We start from the raw sequence: 18,159 nt of genomic DNA on the forward strand, positions 1-18,159 counted from the left end.
AGCTAAAATGAGAAAAATTATCCAATCTTGTTTTACCCATAACTTCTTCATTTTAAATCCGTTTTGAGTGAATCAAATTGCTATGGTTTCATATTGAACCCTATTTTATGAATCTAAACAGAAAAAGTATAGGTTTATAGTCGGAAAAATAAGTTACAAGTCATTTTTGTAAAGGTAGTCATTTCAGTCGAAAGAACGACGCCTAGATGACCATTTTAGAAAACATACTTTCACTTTGAGTTTAACCATAATTTTTGGATATAGTTTCATGTTCATAATAAAAATCATTTTCTCAGAATAACAACTTTTAAATCAAAGTTTATCATAGTTTTTAATTAACTAACCCAAAACAGCCCGCGGTGTTACTACGACGGCGTAAATCCGGTTTTACGGTGTTTTTCGTGTTTCCAGGTTTTAAATCATTAAGTTAGCATATCATATAGATATAGAACATGTGTTTAGTTTATTTTAAAAGTCAAGTTAGAAGGATTAACTTTTGTTTGCGAACAAGTTTAGAATTAACTAAACTATGTTCTAGTGATTACAAGTTTAAACCTTCGAATAAGATAGCTTTATATGTATGAATCGAATGATGTTATGAACATCATTACTACCTCAAGTTCCTTGGATAAACCTACTAGAAATTAGAAAAATAGATCTAGCTTCAAAGGATCCTTGGATGGCTTGAAAGTTCTTGAAGCAGAATCATGACACGAAAACAATTTCAAGTAAGATTTCCACTCGAAATAAGATTGTTATAGTTATAGAAATTGAATTAAAGTTTGAATATAATTATTAACTTGTATTAGAAAGATATCTTACTGTAAATAAGAAAGATTTCTTGAGGTTGGATGATCACTCTACAAGATTGGAAGTAAGCTAGCAAACTTGGAAGTATTCTTGATTTTATGAAACTAGAACTTGTAGAATTTATGAAGAACACTTAGAACTTGAAGATAGAACTTGAGAGAGATCAATTATATGAATAAAATTGAAGAATTAAAGTGTTTGTAGGTGTTTTTGGTCGTTGGTGTATGGATTAGATATAAAGGATATGTAATTTTGTTTTCATGTAAATAAGTCATGAATGATTACTCATATTTTTTATGAGATATTTCATGCTAGTTGCCAAATGATGGTTCCCACATGTGTTAGGTGACTCACATGGGCTGCTAAGAGCTGATCATTGGAGTGTATATACCAATAGTACATACATCTAAAAGCTGTGTATTGTACGAGTACGAATACGGGTGCATACGAGTAGAATTGTTGATGAAACTGAACGAGGATGTAATTGTAAGCATTTTTGTTAAGTAAAAGTATTTTGATAAGTGTATATAAGTCTTTCAAAAGTGTATAAATACATATTAAAACACTACATGTATATACATTTTAACTGAGTCGTTAAGTCATCGTTAGTCGTTACATGTAAGTGTTGTTTTGAAACCTTTAGGTTAACAATCTTGTTAAATGTTGTTAACCCAATGTTTATAATATCAAATGAGATTTTAAATTATTATATTATCATGATATGATCATGTATGAATATCTCTTAATATGATATATATACATTAAATGTCTTTACAACGATAATCGTTACATATATGTCTCGTTTAAAAAAATCATTAAGTTAATAGTCTTGTTTTTACATATATAGTTCATTGTTAATATACTTAATGATATGTTTACTTATCATAGTATCATGTTAACTATATATATATCCATATATATGTCATCATATAGTTTTTACAAGTTTTAACGTTCGTGAATCACCGGTCAACTTGGGTGGTCAATTGTCTATATGAAACATATTTCAATTAATCAAGTCTTAACAAATTTGATTGCTTAACATGTTGGAAACATTTAATCATGTAAATATCAATCTCAATTAATACATATAAACATGGAAAAGTTCGGGTCACTACATCACATTGGGAAATCCATAAGTTACGATGTGTTTACTTTGACGCATATATTGCGGGGAACCCAAATGCTATTTTACGCAATGGGTTAAGAAATTATTTTGACTCAATATATCCGAATATTGGACTTCGTGATTTAGAAAAAGCGGCTAACATGCAACATAAAGAAGCATGTTATGCTTACGGATTAGTAATGTTCGCTTCTCACCAAAGTGAGAACAAGAACATCGGGCTACAACTATTAAACAAAACGTTCCCACAAGTGATGGAGTCGGTAATTGGGGTAAGAAATGAGGTTTTTAGATTGTTACGGGACTGTTGGACATTACGTAACCCTCGTCCCTTTGACGACGTTACAACACGCTGTCTTATCAACGGCCATAACGGTTATGTTCCACAAGACCAAGGATGGGAAGTAATCCAAGTAAAACCAGAATGCATGACTTGTTTCTGGACGTATGAATTACGTGTTATTATTGCCTTTGCTGAACGACTTGTGTACTAGCTAGAATTATCTTCACAACCATCTTGTATCAAATTTATTGTGTGCTATATTTCATGCTATATGTAAAATAAGCGGTATTGTAAGTTTGTAAAATATTGTGTAAAAGTTTGAACGCGAAATATTATTATAATCAGTTTTTCATATAGAATTGTAGTAGTTGAATTGTATATTAGCTACTAAGTATGAACTTAACGGGTAGGTACTACCCGAATTTAAACTTATAAAACGCTAATATGAAGAAAAAGCTTTTATAAATGAGTTCATATTATGCTACGAAATACTATTAACTACTCTTAATATTCTGTATGATTAACTTGTTCCATTTGACTATTTTGAAGGAAATGGCACCGACTACTCGACACACCGTGAATATGAATGAAGAGGAATTCCGTACTTTTCTAGCTTCAAACATAGCCGCAGTACAGGCTGCGCTACATACCAACAATAACCTTGGATCTAGCAGTACAGGAAATCGTGTAGGATGCACCTACAAAGAATTCACTGCCTGCAAACCTTTGGAATTTGATGGAACCGAAGGACCGATCGGATTGAAACGGTGGACCGAGAAGGTCGAATCGGTGTTTGCCATAAGTAAGTGTACTGAAGAGGACAAAGTAAAGTATGCTACGCATACCTTCACAGGTTCTGCGTTAACATGGTGGAATACCTATCTAGAGCAAGTGGGACAAGACGATGCGTACGCACTACCGTGGTCAGCATTCAAGCACTTGATGAACGAGAAGTACCGTCCCAGAACCGAGGTCAATAAGCTCAAGACAGAACTTAGAGGGTTACGAACCCAAGGATCTGATATTACCACGTACGAAAGACGATTCACAGAATTGTGCCTATTGTGTCCGGGAGCATTCGAAGATGAGGAAGAGAAGATCGACGCGTTTGTGAAAGGATTACCGGAAAGAATCCAAGAAGATATAAGTTCACACGAGCCCGCCTCCATACAACAGGCATGTAGAATGGCTCACAAACTAGTGAACCAAATTGAAGAAAGAATTAAAGAACAGACTGCTGAAGAGGCCAATGTGAAGCAAGTCAAAAGAAAGTGGGAGGAAAACGGTGATAAGAATCACCAATACAACAACAACAGCAATTACAACAATAATCGCAACAATTATCCCAACAATCGCAACATCAATCGCAACTACAACAAACGGCCCAACAACAACAACAACAACAACAACAACAACAACAGCAACTACAACAATCATCCCAACAACAATAATAACCGCAACAACAACAACAATCAGAAGCAGCTATGCCAAAGGTGTGAAAAGTATCACTCGGGGTTCTGCACCAAATTTTGCAACAAGTGTAAAAGAAATGGTCATAGCGCGGTGAAGTGTGAGGTCTACGGACCAGGGGTTAATAGAACGAAAGGAACAAATGGTGTCGGAACGAGTAATGGCGGAGCAAGTAGTGTCGGAGCAAGTTATGCCAATGTAGTTTGTTATAAATGTGGAAAACCGGGCCACATTATTAGAAATTTCCCGAACCAGGAGAACACGAATGGACAAGGCCGCGGAAGAGTTTTCAATATTAATGCGGCAGAGGCACAGGAAGACCCGGAGCTTGTTACGGGTACGTTTCTTATTGACAATAAATCTGCTTACGTTTTATTTGATTCGGGTGCGGATAGAAGCTATATGAGTAGAGATTTTTGTGCTAAATTAAGTTGTCCATTGACGCCTTTGGATAGTAAATTTTAACTCGAATTAGCAAATGGTAAATTAATTTCAGCAGATAATATATGTCGGGATCGAGAAATTAAACTGGTTAGCGAAACATTTAAGATTGACTTGATACCAGTAGAGTTAGGGAGTTTTGATGTGATAATCGGTATGGACTGGTTGAAAGAAGTGAAAGCAGAGATCGTTTGTAACAAAAATGCAATTCGCATTATACGAGAAAAAGGAAAACCCTTAATGGTGTACGGAGAAAAGGGCAACACGAAGCTACATCTTATTAGTAATTTGAAGGCACAAAAACTAATAAGAAAAGGTTGCTATGCTGTTCTAGCACACGTCGAGAAAGTACAAATTGAAGAAAAGAGCATCAATGATGTTCCCGTCGCAAAAGAATTTCCCGATGTATTTCCGAAAGAATTACCGGGATTACCCCCACATCGATCCGTTGAATTTCAAATAGATCTTGTACCAGGAGCTGCACCAATAGCTCGTGCTCCTTACAGACTCGCACCCAGCGAGATGAAAGAACTGCAAAGCCAATTACAAGAACTTTTAGAGCATGGTTTCATTCGACCAAGCACATTACCGTGGGGAGCTCCTGTTTTGTTTGTCAAGAAGAAAGATGGTACATTCAGGTTGTGTATCGACTACCGAGAGTTGAACAAACTTACCATCAAGAACCGCTACCCACTACCGAGAATCGACGACTTATTTGATCAACTACAAGGCTCATCTGTTTATTCAAAGATTGACTTACGTTCCGGGTATCATCAAATGCGGGTGAAAGAAGATGATATTCCAAAGACTGCTTTCAGAACACGTTACGGTCATTACGAGTTTATGGTCATGCCATTTGGTTTAACTAATGCACCAGCTATGTTCATGGACCTTATGAACCGAGTGTGTGGACCATACCTTGACAATTTTGTCATTGTTTTCATTGATGACATACTTATTTACTCAAAGAATGACCAAGAACACGGTGAACATTTGAGAAAGGTGTTAGAAGTATTGAGGAAGGAAGAATTGTACGCTAAATTTTCAAAGTGTGCATTTTGGTTGGAAGAAGTTCAATTCCTCGGTCACATAGTGAACAAAGAAGGTATTAAGGTGGATCCGGCAAAGATAGAAACTGTTGAAAAGTGGGAAACCCCGAAAACTCCGAAACACATACGCCAGTTTTTAGGACTAGCTGGTTACTACAGAAGGTTCATCCAAGACTTTTCCAGAATAGCAAAACCCTTGACTGCATTAACGCATAAAGGGAAGAAATTTGAATGGAATGATGAACAAGAGAAAGCGTTTCAGTTATTGAAGAAAAAGCTAACTACGGCACCTATATTGTCATTGCCTGAAGGGAATGATGATTTTGTGATTTATTGTGACGCATCAAACCAAGGTCTCGGTTGTGTATTAATGCATCGAACGAAGGTGATTGCTTATGCGTCTAGATAATTGAAGATTCACGAGCAAAATTATACGACGCATGATTTGGAATTAGGCGCGGTTGTTTTTGCATTAAAGACTTGGAGGCACTACTTATATGGGGTCAAAAGTATTATATATACCGACCACAAAAGTCTTCAACACATATTTAATCAGAAACAACTGAATATGAGGCAGCGTAGGTGGATTGAATTATTGAATGATTACGACTTTGAGATTCGTTACCACCCGGGGAAGGCAAATGTGGTAGCCGATGCCTTGAGCAGGAAGGACAGAGAACCCATTCGAGTAAAATCTATGAATATAATGATTCATAATAACCTTACTACTCAAATAAAGGAGGCGCAACAAGGAGTTTTAAAAGAAGGAAATTTAAAGGATGAAATACCCAAAGGATCGGAGAAGCATCTTAATATTCGGGAAGACGGAACCCGGTATAGGGCTGAAAGGATTTGGGTACCAAAATTTGGAGATATGAGAGAAATGGTACTTAGAGAAGCTCATAAAACCAGATACTCAATACATCCTGGAACGGGGAAGATGTACAAGGATCTCAAGAAACATTTTTGGTGGCCGGGTATGAAAGCCGATGTTGCTAAATACGTAGGAGAATTTTTGACGTGTTCTAAAGTCAAAGCTGAGCATCAGAAACCATCAGGTCTACTTCAACAACCCGAAATCCCAGAATGGAAATGGGAAAACATTACCATGGATTTCATCACTAAATTGCCAAGGACTGCAAGTGGTTTTGATACTATTTGGGTAATAGTTGATCGTCTCACCAAATCAGCACACTTCCTACCAATAAGAGAAGATGACAAGATGGAGAAGTTAGCACGACTGTATTTGAAGGAAGTCATCTCCAGACATGGAATACCAATCTCTATTATCTCTGATAGGGATGGCAGATTTATTTCAAGATTCTGGCAGACATTACAGCAAGCATTAGGAACTCGTCTAGACATGAGTACTGCCTATCATCCACAAACTGATGGGCAGAGCGAAAGGATGATACAAACGCTTGAAGACATGCTACGAGCATGTGTTATTGATTTCGGAAACAGTTGGGATCGACATCTACCGTTAGCAGAATTTTCCTACAACAACAGCTACCATTCAAGCATTGAAATGGCACCGTTTGAAGCACTTTATGGTAGAAAGTGCAGGTCTCCGATTTGTTGGAGTGAAGTGGGGGATAGACAGATTACGGGTCCGGAGATTATACAAGAAACTACCGAGAAGATCATCCAAATTCAACAACGGTTGAAAACTGCCCAAAGTCGACAAAAGAGCTACGCTGACATTAAAAGAAAAGATATAGAATTTGAAATTGGAGAGATGGTCATGCTTAAAGTTGCACCTTGGAAAGGCATTGTTCGATTTGGTAAACGAGGGAAATTAAATCCAAGGTATATTGGACCATTCAAGATTATTGATCGTGTCGGACCAGTAGCTTACCGACTAGAGTTACCTCAACAACTCGCGGCTGTACATAACACTTTCCACGTCTCGAATTTAAAGAAATGTTTTGCTAAAGAAGATCTCACTATTCCGTTAGATGAAATCCAAATCAACGAAAAACTTCAATTCATCGAAGAACCCGTCGAAATAATGGATCGTGAGGTTAAAAGACTTAAGCAAAACAAGATACCAATTGTTAAGGTTCGATGGAATGCTCGTAGAGGACCCGAGTTCACCTGGGAGTGTGAAGATCAGATGAAGAAGAAATACCCGCATCTATTTCCAGAAGATTCGTCAACACCTTCAACAGCTTAAAATTTCGGGACGAAATTTATTTAACGGGTAGGTACTGTAGTGACCCGAACTTTTCCATGTTTATATATATTAATTGAGATTGATATTTACATGATTAAATGTTTCCAACATGTTAAGCAATCAAACTTGTTAAGACTTGATTAATTGAAATATGTTTCATATAGACAATTGACCACCCAAGTTGATCGGTGATTCACGAACGTTAAAACCTGTAAAAACTATATGATGACATATATATGGATATATATATATAGTTAACATGATACTATGATAAGAAAACATATCATAAAGTATATTAACAATGAACTACATATGTAAAAACAAGACTACTAACTTAATGATTTTTAAACGAGACATATATGTAACGATTATCGTTGTAAAGACATTTAATGTATATATATCATATTAAGAGATATTCATACATGATAATATCATGATAATATAATAATTTAAAATCTCATTTGATATTATAAACATTGGGTTAACAACATTTAACAAGATCGTTAACCTAAAGGTTTCAAAACAACACTTACATGTAACGACTAACGATGACTTAACGACTCAGTTAAAATGTATATACATGTAGTGTTTTAATATGTATTTATACACTTTTGAAAGACTTCAAGACACTTATCAAAATACTTCTACTTAACAAAAATGCTTACAATTACATCCTCGTTCAGTTTCATCAACAATTCTACTCGTATGCACCCGTATTCGTACTCGTACAATACACAGCTTTTAGATGTATGTACTATTGGTATATACACTCCAATGATCAGCTCTTAGCAGCCCATGTGAGTCACCTAACACATGTGGGAACCATCATTTGGCAACTAGCATGAAATATCTCATAAAATTACAAAAATATGAGTAATCATTCATGACTTATTTACATGAAAACAAAATTACATATCCTTTATATCTAATCCATACACCAATGACCAAAAACACCTACAAACACTTTCATTCTTCAATTTTCTTCATCTAATTGATCTCTCTCAAGTTCTATCTTCAAGTTCTAAGTGTTCTTCATAAATTCCAAAAGTTCTAGTTTCATAAAATCAAGAATACTTTCAAGTTTGCTAGCTCACTTCCAATCTTGTAAGGTGATCATCCAACCTCAAGAAATCTTTGTTTCTTACAGTAGGTTATCATTCTAATACAAGGTAATAATCATATTCAAACTTTGGTTCAATTTCTATAACTATAACAATCTTATTTCAAGTGATGATCTTACTTGAACTTGTTTTCGTGTCATGATTCTGCTTCAAGAACTTCGAGCCATCCAAGGATCCATTGAAGCTAGATCCATTTTTCTCTTTTCCAGTAGGTTTATCCAAGGAAATTAAGGTAGTAATGATGTTCATAACATCATTCGATTCATACATATAAAGCTATCTTATTCGAAGGTTTAAACTTGTAATCACTAGAACATAGTTTAGTTAATTCTAAACTTGTTCGCAAACAAAAGTTAATCCTTCTATCTTGACTTTTAAAATCAACTAAACACATGTTCTATATCTATATGATATGCTAACTTAATGACTTAAAACCTGGAAACACGAAAAACACCGTAAAACCGGATTTACGCCGTCGTAGTAACACCGCGGGCTGTTTTGGGTTAGTTAATTAAAAACTATGATAAACTTTGATTTAAAAGTTGTTATTCTGATAAAATGATTTTTATTATGAACATGAAACTATATCCAAAAATTATGGTTAAACTCAAAGTGGAAGTATGTTTTCTAAAATGGTCATCTAGACGTCGTTCTTTCGACTGAAATGACTACCTTTACAAAAACGACTTGTAACTTATTTTTCCGACTATAAACCTATACTTTTTCTGTTTAGATTCATAAAATAGAGTTCAATATGAAACCATAGCAATTTGATTCACTCAAAACGGATTTAAAATGAAGAAGTTATGGGTAAAACAAGATTGGATAATTTTTCTCATTTTAGCTACGTGAAAATTGGTAACAAATCTATTCCAACCATAACTTAATCAACTTGTATTGTATATTATGTAATCTTGAGATACCATAGACACGTATACAATGTTTTGACCTATCATGTCGACACATCTATATATATTTCGGAACAACCATAGACACTCTATATGTGAATGTTGGAGTTAGCTATACAGGGTTGAGGTTGATTCCAAAATATATATAGTTTGAGTTGTGATCAATACTGAGATACGTATACACTGGGTCGTGGATTGATTCAAGATAATATTTATCGATTTATTTCTGTACATCTAACTGTGGACAACTAGTTATAGGTTACTAACGAGGACAGCTGACTTAATAAACTTAAAACATCAAAATATATTAAAAGTGTTGTAAATATATTTTGAACATACTTTAATATATATGTATATATTGTTATAGGTTCGTGAATCAACAGTGGCCAAGTCTTACTTCCCGACGAAGTAAAAATCTGTGAAAGTGAGTTATAGTCCCACTTTTAAAATCTAATATTTTTGGGATGAGAATACATGCAGGTTTTATAAATGATTTACAAAATAGACACAAGTACGTGAAACTACATTCTATGGTTGAATTATCGAAATCGAATATGCCCCTTTTTATTAAGTCTGGTAATCTAAGAATTAGGGAACAGACACCCTAATTGACGCGAATCCTAAAGATAGATCTATTGGGCCTAACAAACCCCATCCAAAGTACCGGATGCTTTAGTACTTCGAAATTTATATCATATCCGAAGGGTGTCCCGGAATGATGGGGATATTCTTATATATGCATCTTGTTATTGTCGGTTACCAGGTGTTCACCATATGAATGATTTTTATCTCTATGTATGGGATGTGTATTGAAATATGAAATCTTGTGGTCTATTGTTACGATTTGATATATATAGGTTAAACCTATAACTCACCAATATTTTTGTTGACGTTTTAAGCATGTTTATTCTCAGGTGATTATTAAGAGCTTCCGCTGTCGCATACTTAAATAAGGACGAGATTTGGAGTCCATGCTTGTATGATATTGTGTAAAAAAAAAACTGCATTCAAGAAACTTATTTTGTTGTAACATATTTGTATTGTAAACCATTATGTAATGGTCGTGTGTAAACAGGATATTCTAGATTATCATTATTTGATAATCTACGTAAAGCTTTTTAAACCTTTATTTATGAAATAAAGGTTATGGTTTGTTTTAAAAATGAATGCAGTCTTTGAAAAACGTCTCATATAGAGGTCAAAACCTCGCAACGAAATCAATTAATATGGAACGTTTTTAATCAATAAGAACGGGACATTTCAAACAGCTACCATTCAAGCATTGAGATGGCGACGTTTGAAGCACTTTATGGTAGAAAGTGCAGGTCTCCGATTTGTTGGAGTGAAGTGGGGGATAGACAGATTACGGGTCCGGAGATTATACAAGAAACTACCGAGAAGATCATCCAAATTCAACAACGGTTGAAAACCGCCCAAAGTCGACAAAAGAGCTACGCTGACATTAAAAGAAAAGATATAGAATTTGAAATTGGAGAGATGGTCATGCTTAAAGTTGCACCTTGGAAAGGCGTTGTTCGATTTGGTAAACGAGGGAAATTAAATCCAAGGTATATTGGACCATTCAAGATTATTGATCGTGTCGGACCAGTAGCTTACCGACTTGAGTTACCTCAGCAACTCGCGGCTGTACATAACACTTTCCACATCTCGAATTTGAAGAAATGTTTTGCTAAAGAAGATCTCACTATTCCGTTAGATGAAATCCAAATCAACGAAAAACTCCAATTCATCGAAGAACCCGTCGAAATAATGGATCGTGAGGTTAAAAGACTTAAGCAAAATAAGATACCAATTATTAAGGTTCGATGGAATGCTTGTAGAGGACCCGAGTTCACCTGGGAGCGTGAAGATCAGATGAAGAAGAAATACCCGCATCTATTTCCAGAAGATTCGTCAACACCTTCAACAGCTTAAAATTTCGGGACGAAATTTATTTAACGGGTAGGTACTGTAGTGACCCGAACTTTTCCATGTTTATATATATTAATTGAGATTGATATTTACATGATTAAATGTTTCCAACATGTTAAGCAATCAAACTTGTTAAGACTTGATTAATTGAAATATGTTTCATATAGACAATTGACCACCCAAGTTGACCGGCGATTCACGAACGTTAAAACTTGTAAAAACGACATGACGATATATATATGGATATACATATGGTTAACATGAGATTATGATAAGTAAGTATCTCCATAAGTATATTAACAATGAGTTATATACATATAAACAAGACTACTAACTTAAGGATTTCGAAACGAGACATATATGTAACGATTATCGTTGTAACGATATTTAAATGTATATATATCATATTAAGATATATTAATATATCATAATATCATGATAATATAATAATTTAATATCTCATTACATATAATAAACAATGGGTTAACAACATTAATTGAGATCGTTAACTTAAAGGTTTCAAAACAACACTTACATGTAACGACTAACGATGACTTAACGACTCAGTTAAAATGTATATACATGTAGTGTATTTAGATGTATTAAAATACTTTTGGAAGGCTTCAAGACATATATCAAAACACTCATACTTAACGAAAATGGTTACAGTTACTTTCCCATTCTTTTCTTTCATCAAGAATTCTAGTCGTATTCTTACCCGTATTATACACAGCTTCAAAACGTACTTACTATGGGTATATACCAATAGGAACTAGCATGGGATTCCACTCTTGATTATGTCATGTATGACTAATCAATTTTAACTTCTACCATGAGCTAGTCAACTAACTAGAACTCCTTTTAACCCCACTCACCACTCACCAATTACCACTCATCATTCACTCCATTTCACTTCCAATTCTCTTTTTAATTCTCTCTCAACACACACACACTATTATGAACGTATTTTTCCAGTAGTTAATCATCATCTTCATCAAAAATCACTTCAAGAATCAATCTATAATCATCATAGGAAGAACACTTCAAGAACACTTCAAAAATCCCTTCAAGTTTACTAATTTACTTCCAAGCTTTCTAATCCATTCCAAGTAATCATCTAAGATCAAGAAACCTTTGTTATATACAGTAGGTTATCTTTCTTATTCAAGGTAATATTCATATTCAAACTTTGATTCAATTTCTATAACTATAAACTATCTTAATTCGAGTAAAAATCTTACTTGAACTTGTTTTTGTGTCATGATCCTACTTCAAGAACTTTCAAGCCATCCAAGATCCTTTGAAGCTAGATCATTTCTTGTCACTTCCAGTAGGTTTACCTACTAAACTTGAGGTAGTAATGATGTTCATAACATCATTCGATTCATATATATAAAACTATCTTATTCGAAGGTTTAAACTCGTAATCACTAGAACATAGTTTAGTTAATTCTAAACTTGTTCGCAAAAAAAATTTAATCCTTCTAACTTGACTTTTAAAATTAACTAAACACATGTTCTATATCTATATGATATGCTAACTTAATGATTTAAAACCTGGAAACACGAAAAACACCGTAAAACCGGATTTACGCCGTCGTAGTAACACCGCGGGCTGTTTTGGGTTAGTTAATTAAAAACTATGATAAACTTTGATTTAAAAGTTGTTATTCTGAGAAAATGATTTTTATTATGAACATGAAACTATATCCAAAAATTATGGTTAAACTCAAAGTAGAAGTATGTTTTCTAAAATGGTCATCTAGACGTCGTTCTTTCGACTGAAATGACTACCTTTACAAAAACGACTTGTAACTTATTTTTCTGACTATAAACCTATACTTTTTCTGTTTAGATTCATAAAATAGAGTTCAATATGAAACCATAGCAATTTGATTCACTCAAAACGGATTTAAAATGAAGAAGTTATGGGTAAAACAAGATTGGATAATTTTTCTCATTTTAGCTACGTGAAAATTGGTAACAAATCTATTCCAACCATAACTTAATCAACTTGTATTGTATATTATGTAATCTTGAGATACCATAGACACGTATACAATGTTTTGACCTATCATGTCGACACATCTATATATATTTCGGAACAACCATAGACACTCTATATGTGAATGTTGGAGTTAGCTATACAGGGTTGAGGTTGATTCCAAAATATATATAGTTTGAGTTGTGATCAATACTGAGATACGTATACACTGTGTCGTGGATTGATTCAAGATAATATTTATCGATTTATTTCTGTTCATCTAACTGTGGACAACTAGTTGTAGGTTACTAACGAGGACAGCTGACTTAATAAACTTAAAACATCAAAATATATTAAAAGTGTTGTAAATATATTTTGAACATACTTTAATATATATGTATATATTGTTATAGGTTCGTGAATCAACAGTGGCCAAGTCTTACTTCCCGACGAAGTAAAAATCTGTGAAAGTGAGTTATAGTCCCACTTTTAAAATCTAATACTTTTGGGATGAGAATACATGCAGGTTTTATAAATGATTTACAAAATAGACACAAGTACGTGAAACTACATTCTATGGTTGAATTATCTAAATCGAATATGCCCCTTTTTATTAAGTCTGGTAATCTAAGAATTAGGGAGCAGACACCCTAATTGACGCGAATCCTAAAGATAGATCTATTGGGCCTAACAAACCCCATCCAAAGTACCGGATGCTTTAGTACTTCGAAATTTATATCATATCCGAAGGGTGTCCCGGAATGATGGGGATATTCTTATATATGCATCTTGTTAATGTCGGTTACCAGGTGTTCACCATATGAATGAATTTTATCTCTATGTATGGGATGTGTATTGAAATATGAAATCTTGTGGTCTATTGTTACGATTTGATATATATAGGTTAAACCTATAACTCACCAACATTTTTGTTGACGTTTAAAGCATGTTTATTCTCAGGTGAATATTAAGAGCTTCCGCTGTTGCATACTAAAATAAGGACAAGATTTGGAGTCCATGTTTGTATGATATTGTGTAAAAACTGCATTCAAGAAACTGATTTCGATGTAACATATTTGTATTGTAAACCATTATGTAATGGTCGTGTGTAAACAGGATATTTTAGATTATCATTATTTGATAATCTACGTAAAGCTTTTTAAACCTTTATTTATGAAATAAAGGTTATGGTTTGTTTTAAAAATGAATGCAGTCTTTGAAAAACGTCTCATATAGAGGTCAAAACCTCGCAACGAAATCAATTAATATGGAACGTTTTTAATCAATAAGAACGGGACATTTCAGTTAACTCATCTTATTGAATCGAAACACAAGAAAAATAAAGAATGCAGTTGCAGTGGTTCGAGATGAAATGTCCCGTTCTTATTGATTAAAAACGTTCCATATTAATTGATTTCGTTGCGAGGTTTTGACCTCTATATGAGACGTTTTTCAAAGACTGCATTCATTTTTAAACAAACCATAACCTTTATTTCATCAATAAAGGTTTAAAAAGCTTTACGTAGATTATCAAATAATGATAATCTAAAATATCCTGTTTACACACGACCATTACATAATGGTTTACAATACAAATATGTTACAACAAAATAAGTTTCTTGAATGCAGTTTTTACACAATATCATACAAGCATGGACTCCAAATCTTGTCCTTATTTAAGTATGCGACAGCGGAAGCTCTTAATAATCACCTGAGAATAAACATGCTTAAAACGTCAACAAAAATGTTGGTGAGTTATAGGTTTAACCTATATATATCAAATCGTAACAATAGACCACAAGATTTCATATTTCAATACACATCCCATACATAGAGATAAAAATCATTCATATGGTGAACACCTGGTAACCGACAATAACAAGATGCATATATAAGAATATCCCCATCATTCCGGGACACCCTTCGGATATGATATAAATTTCGAAGTACTAAAGCATCCGGTACTTTGGATGGGGTTTGTTAGGCCCAATAGATCTATCTTTAGGATTCGCGTCAATTAGGGTGTCTGTTCCCTAATTCTTAGATTACCAGACTTAATAAAAAGGGGCATATTCGATTTCGATAATTCAACCATAGAATGTAGTTTCACGTACTTGTGTCTATTTTGTAAATCATTTATAAAACCTGCATGTATTCTCATCCCAAAAATATTAGATTTTAAAAGTGGGACTATAACTCACTTTCACAGATTTTTACTTCGTCGGGAAGTAAGACTTGGCCACTGTTGATTCACGAACCTATAACAATATATACATATATATTAAAGTATATTCAAAATATATTTACAACACTTTTAATATATTTTGATGTTTTAAGTTTATTAAGTCAGCTGTCCTCGTTAGTAACCTATAACTAGTTGTCCACAGTTAGATGTACAGAAATAAATCGATAAATATTATCTTGAATCAATCCACGACCCAGTGTATACGTATCTCAGTATTGATCACAACTCAAACTATATATATTTTGGAATCAACCTCAACCCTGTATAGCTAACTCCAACATTCACATATAGAGTGTCTATGGTTGTTCCGAAATATATATAGATGTGTCGACATGATAGGTCGAAAAATTGTATACGTGTCTATGGTATCTCAAGATTACATAATATACAATACAAGTTGATTAAGTTATGGTTGGAATAGATTTGTTACCAATTTTCACGTAGCTAAAATGAGAAAAATTATCCAATCTTGTTTTACCCATAACTTCTTCATTTTAAATCCGTTTTGAGTGAATCATATTGCTATGGTTTCATATTTAACTCTATTTTATGAATCTAAACAGAAAAAGTATAGGTTTATAATCGGAAAAATAAGTTACAAGTCGTTTTTGTAAAGGTAGTCATTTCAGTCGAAAGAACGACGTCTAGATGACCATTTTAGAAAACATACTTCCACTTTGAGTTTAACCATAATTTTTGGATATAGTTTCATGTTCATAATAAAAATCATTTTCTCAGAATAACAACTTTTAAATCAAAGTTTATCATAGTTTTTAATTAACTAACCCAAAACAGCCCGCGGTGTTACTACGACGGCGTAAATCCGGTTTTACGGTGTTTTTCGTGTTTCCAGGTTTTAAATCATTAAGTTAGCATATCATATAGATATAGAACATGTGTTTAGTTGATTTTAAAAGTCAAGTTAGAAGGATTAACTTTTGTTTGCGAACAAGTTTAGAATTAACTAAACTATGTTCTAGTGATTACAAGTTTAAACCTTCGAATAAGATAGCTTTATATGTATGAATCGAATGATGTTATGAACATCATTACTACCTTAATTTCCTTGGATAAACCTACTGGAAAAGAGAAAAATGGATCTAGCTTCAATGGATCCTTGGATGGCTCGAAGTTCTTGAAGCAGAATCATGACACGAAAACAAGTTCAAGTAAGATCATCACTTGAAATAAGATTGTTATAGTTATAGAAATTGAACCAAAGTTTGAATATGATTATTACCTTGTATTAGAATGATAACCTACTGTAAGAAACAAAGATTTCTTGAGGTTGGATGATCACCTTACAAGATTGGAAGTGAGCTAGCAAACTTGAAAGTATTCTTGATTTTATGAAACTAGAACTTTTGGAATTTATGAAGAACACTTAGAACTTGAAGATAGAACTTGAGAGAGATCAATTAGATGAAGAAAATTGAAGAATGAAAGTGTTTGTAGGTGTTTTTGGTCATTGGTGTATGGATTAGATATAAAGGATATGTAATTTTGTTTTCATGTAAATAAGTCATGAATGATTACTCATATTTTTGTAATTTTATGAGATATTTCATGCTAGTTGCCAAATGATGGTTCCCACATGTGTTAGGTGACTCACATGGGCTGCTAAGAGCTGATCATTGGAGTGTATATACCAATAGTACATACATCTAAAAGCTGTGTATTGTACGAGTACGAATACGGGTGCATACGAGTAGAATTGTTGATGAAACTGAACGAGGATGTAATTGTAAGCATTTTTGTTAAGTAGAAGTATTTTGATAAGTGTATTGAAGTCTTTCAAAAGTGTATAAATACATATTAAAACACTACATGTATATACATTTTAACTGAGTCGTTAAGTCATCGTTAGTCGTTACATGTAAGTGTTGTTTTGAAACCTTTAGGTTAACGATCTTGTTAAATGTTGTTAACCCAATGTTTATAATATCAAATGAGATTTTAAATTATTATATTATCATGATATTATCATGTATGAATATCTCTTAATATGATATATATACATTAAATGTCTTTACAACGATAATCGTTACATATATGTCTCGTTTAAAAATCATTAAGTTAGTAGTCTTGTTTTTACATATGTAGTTCATTGTTAATATACTTTATGATATGTTTTCTTATCATAGTATCATGTTAACTATATATATATATCCATATATATGTCATCATATAGTTTTTACAAGTTTTAACGTTCGTGAATCACCGATCAACTTGGGTGGTCAATTGTCTATATGAAACATATTTCAATTAATCAAGTCTTAACAAGTTTGATTGCTTAACATGTTGGAAACATTTAATCATGTAAATATCAATCTCAATTAATATATATAAACATGGAAAAGTTCGGGTCACTACAGTACCTACCCGTTAAATAAATTTCGTCCCGAAATTTTAAGCTGTTGAAGGTGTTGACGAATCTTCTGGAAATAGATGCGGGTATTTCTTCTTCATCTGATCTTCACGCTCCCAAGTGAACTTGGGTCCTCTACGAGCATTCCATCGAACCTTAACAATTGGTATCTTGTTTTGCTTAAGTCTTTTAACCTCACGATCCATTATTTCGACGGGTTCTTCGATGAATTGAAGTTTTTCGTTGATT

This window comes from Rutidosis leptorrhynchoides, chromosome 4 (assembly GCF_046630445.1).
Source record: "Rutidosis leptorrhynchoides isolate AG116_Rl617_1_P2 chromosome 4, CSIRO_AGI_Rlap_v1, whole genome shotgun sequence".
Taxonomy (NCBI): Eukaryota; Viridiplantae; Streptophyta; class Magnoliopsida; order Asterales; family Asteraceae; genus Rutidosis; species Rutidosis leptorrhynchoides.